The sequence below is a fragment of the Colobus angolensis genome, unplaced genomic scaffold (assembly GCF_000951035.1).
Source record: "Colobus angolensis palliatus isolate OR3802 unplaced genomic scaffold, Cang.pa_1.0 Scaffold85, whole genome shotgun sequence".
Taxonomy (NCBI): Eukaryota; Metazoa; Chordata; class Mammalia; order Primates; family Cercopithecidae; genus Colobus; species Colobus angolensis.
This window is the reverse complement of record NW_012122376.1, coordinates 6,654,294-6,658,911: the sequence shown is the minus strand read 5'-3', so window position 1 is coordinate 6,658,911 and position 4,618 is coordinate 6,654,294. Positions and strand designations below refer to the sequence as shown.

At 46.5% G+C, this 4,618-nt stretch overlaps 1 protein-coding gene across 2 annotated transcripts in view; it reads left to right on the top strand.

The window, feature by feature from the left end:
* TACC2 (transforming, acidic coiled-coil containing protein 2) overlaps positions 1-4,618 on the top strand; it is a 278,122-nt gene that overhangs the window by 122,000 nt on the left and 151,504 nt on the right. The window lies entirely within an intron of this gene.

The window sequence follows — 4,618 nt, the reverse complement described above, 5'->3', positions numbered from 1 at the left end:
TGTTGGCCAGGCTGGTCTCAAACTCCTGACCTCATGATTCACCCTTCTCGGCCTCCCAGAGTGCTGGGATTACAGGCATGAGCCATGGTGCCCAGCCCACATTTTCTTAATCCACTCATTGATTGATGGGCATTTGAGCTGGTTTCATGTTTTTTCAGTTGCAAATTGTGCTGCTGTAAACATGGCAGGTACAAGTATCTTTTTTCATGTAATGACTTCTTTTCCTCTGGGTAGACAGCCAGGAGTAGGACTGCCGGATCAAATGGTAGATCTACTTTTAATTCTTTAAGGAGTCTCTACACTGTTTTCCGTAGTGGTTGTACTGGTTTACATTAAAAGTGTTCCCTTTTCGGCCGGGCGTGGTGGCTCAAGCCTGTAATCCTAGCACTTTGGGAGGCCGAGACGGGCGGATCACAAGGTCAGGAGATCGAGACCACCCTGGCTGATACAGTGAAACCCCATCTCTACTAAAGAATACAAAAAACTAGCTGGGCGACGAGGCAGGCGCCTGTAGTCCCAGCTACTTGGGAGGCGGAGGCAGGAGAATGGCGTAAACCTGGGAGGCGGAGCTTGCAGTGAGCTGAGATCCGGCCACCACACTCCAACCTGGGCAACAGAGCCAGACTCCGTCTCAAAAAAAAAAATAAAATAAAATAAAAAAAATAAATAAAAGTGTTCCCTTTTCATCACATCTCCACAAGCCTCTATTATTTTAATTTTTTGAGAGCACATTCTTGCAGGAGTGAGGTGGTATGGCATTGTGGTTTTGATTTGCATTTCCCTGAAAAAATGCACATTTCTGAGCCCCTTTCCTGATGTGCTGAATCAGAATGCCTGGGAGCCAGGCCCAGGAATTTGCATTTTAACATTGACCCACTGAGTCTTATTGACACTGAGTTTCAGCCCTACAGCCTGGGGTTCGTGGTTGTCTCCTATTGATATTTTCATGTCATAGATGTCCCTTCAGCAATGCTAGTCCTGTCGAGCAGAGGCTGGGGGCCAAGAAGAATGAAGACTCAGACTTCAGAAATTCCCTTTCTAGGTCTTGCCTTTAGAGATTCAGACAGAAATATTAACTGATGCAATGATGCTATCTGGCATTTGCTTCAAAACAATCTGGGTAGCAGAGGGAAAGTGGGATTGTAGATAAAATGGAATTAGCCATAATTTGATCATGTTGGATCTGGGTGTTATATATCGGGTGCATTATCCGGTTCTTTCCACTTAAGTTTTTTAAAGTCTGCATTCCGGAGGCTTGCTCTGTCGCTATGCTGCCTTTGACTCTGGGTAAGTCCATCTCCTTCTTTGGATTTCAGCATAAGTTCTCTATAAAATTAGTGTTTTCACATTTTCATTTTTTCCCCTTCCCTCCTGGTGAACCTCTTCTCCAAATAAAATCTTACGTGGAACTTAAAGATATGACAAAAGTGAAACAGCTCTCTTTGCAGGCGCTATGGATGTCTTTAAGATAACTCCAGAAACCCTAGGACTCTGGAGAAGAGAGTTTAGCAGCTACTGTAGTAGAGCCTTGCTGTAAACACATATACAGACCACCCTGATGCAGAACCATAGCCTCGTACTCAGACTGAAAGAATCCTTGGGAAGTAAAGATTCAGCCATGGATGCAATTTCTGAGGCACGTGTTGCTGCCTGCAAGTCAGTCTTCAGTAGATTCCAGGTATCCCAAGACACACAAGCCTGCATCTTCCCTCCTCTGTATTGCATTGCTACCCTGACTTGGAGCAGGAGGAGATGGCAGTGCACATTTACTGTAGCTCTAGGTTCACTGTCCAGGCAGGATTTCTGGTTGGGACTAGGAACAGAGCTGTGTGGGTTGGCCGAGAGTTTCTGATGTGGATGTATTTCTGTTGTGTGGCAGGATTTGAGGCTCAGTCCTGTATGATATTAGGAGCCCTTGACTTCATCTTCTGATGAGTTGGTCCTACATGGGACCATGGCTGTGTCCGAATGCTGGCTGCTCAAGACCACTGAACTGCCTGAGCTCGGTCATTCATCAGAGAGGTGCTGAGGTCAGCCTTCCTCAACCAGAGTGGTTCTCCTACAGGGAATAACCTTAGACTCTGGAGATGTTAATGAAATCTAAGCTATCTTCTTAAATCCTTCAGCTGGGCATGGTGGCTCACGCCTGTAATCCCAGCACTTTGGGAGGCCAAGGTGGGTGGATCACGAGGTCTAGGAGATCGAGACCATCCTGGCTAACACGGTGAAACCCCGTCTCTACTAAAAATACAAAAAAATTGGCTGGGCATGGTGGCTTACACCTGTAGTCTCAGCTACTCGGGAGTCGGGAGGCTGAGGCAGGAGAATGGCATGAACCTGGGAGGTGGAGCTTGCAGTGAGCCAAGATCGCGCCACTGCACTTCAGCCTGAGGGACAGAGCGAGACTCCGTCTCAACAACAACAACAACAACAACAACAAATCCTTCAAAGAAGGGATTAAGTCACAGTAATAACCAGGTACCTACTGCATTAGTTTCCTGCGGCTGCCATAATAAATTACCACAAAACTAGTAATTTTGGCTTAAGACAACACAAATTTATTTTACTAGGAGTTCTGTAGGTGAAATGTCTAACATGGGTCTCACTGAGCTAAAATCAAGGTTTCAGTAGTGCTGTGTTCCTTTCTGGAAGCCCTCGAGGAAAAATCCACGTTCGTTCTTTTTCCACCTTCTAGAAGCCGCTCACATTCCCTGGCTCATGGTACCTTCCTCTGTCTTCAAAGTCAGCATCTTCTAATCTCTTGCTCACTCTGCTTCCACAGCTATGTCTCTTTCTCTGACTCTCTTCCTCCTCCTCCTTCCAATTAAAGGACTTTCATGATGACATTGGGTCCACCTGGATACTCCAGGATAGCCGCCCTAGTTTGAAGTCAGGTGACTTCAGCAACTTTAATTCCATCTACAACCTTCATTCCTCTTTGTCATGTAACTTAACATATTCACAACTCCAGGGATGAAGATGTGGCCATCTTGCCGGGGCCTTCCTTTTGCCAACCACACAGACCTACCAGTAGGTTTTGAAACAGAGTGGCACCTTCCTCTATCCTGAAGGATATGCATCTGTCAACTGGAAGGGGCTGTTTCACAGGAGCGGGATGGCACCTCAAATTCATCTTGGCTCTTTGCTCAGTTGGGGTGCTGGAGCTTACATGGTGGTGAGCAGTGTATGTTTCTACCATAAATGGATATGACTTACATTTAGGTCCTTTTAGAACTACATTTTAGAACCTTTTGTTTTTGTTTTTTTGTTTGTTTGAGACGGAGTCTCACTCTGTTGCCAGGCTGGAGTGCGGTGGTGCAATCTCGGCTCATTGCAACCTCCGACTCCCTGGTTCAGGCCATTCTCCTGCCTCAGCCTCCCGAGTAGCTGGGATTATGGGCACATGCCACCATGCCCAGTTAATTTTTTTTTTTTTTTGTATTTTTAGTAGAGACGGGGTTTCACCATGCTGGCCAGGATGGCCTCAATCTCCTGACCTCGTGATCTGCCCGCCTCGGCCTTCCAAAGTCCTAGGATTATAAGGCACAAGAACCTTGAAGACTGGGCATTCCCATTGTCTCTTCACTAACGGCAGATGGTATACATTTAAACTAGCCTATTTGGGTCTCAGTTATCATACTTGTAAAATGGACACATTAATACGATACCAGGAAATCCGTGATAAGGATGTGAACAAGGAATCTATTTAAATTTTCATCAGAAATGTGACTCTTAGAAGCACTGCGTTATTTAAAAAAAACAGTATTTTCGCAGAAGGCAGTAAAAGTCTTATTTCTTTATTCTACAGAGAATCCTCATTAGGGGCTCGTAAGATCTGTTTCTTTAAGAGGAGGAAAGGAAGTGCCGAGTAATTTCTGAGTCTCTTGCCGTTTGGTCCCTGAGTATATAATCTACAGCAGTGCTTTCTGTGACACTAAACTTAAAATTGAAAGCCTGGTATCTATATAAGCTTTTCATGATTGGGGCCTAGCTGCAGAAATTTCTAGAGAAAAGGTGATATGCCATGGTATTGGCAGGTAAGCACCACCTCTCATGGGTGTGAGGTCCATGTTAGTGAAGGAGTTGGGCCCTTAAAGGAAAACAAACCTCACATGCCAATAGATACATAATTCCTAGAAATATGGCAGCAGGAATTGGTTTGGATTTAGCCTCTGCCGACTTCAGAGTGTGCAACAGCCAAACAGAACGCACGTCAACGAGTTTTGCAAACTCTAGCACAGAACGCACGTCAACGAGTTTTGCAAACTCTAGCACAGCCCGCGCTTTCTGTGGTTAAGCACCACTAATCCCACACAGGTGAAGAAAAAAGGGCCGGAATTTGGCCCCAGGAACAAGCGAGGCACTATTTCACCTCCAGCTTCTTTCTGAGGCTCCCGGGTAGCCTCAGGCGGGCAATGGCCCCGCAGAGGAAGCGCGGGCCGCCTGGCCTGTACTTGACCTTCCCAGTCCGTTCTCACGCCATAGCCTTCCCGGCGTTGCCATGCGTAGTGGAAGGCCGTGGACAAACTAAGAACAGTAACAAGTTGTCATGACTCAGAGACTCCTGGAAGTCTGCAGCGCCTCCAGGAGCAGCGGCCGGGCTGCGCGTCCGTCGGTC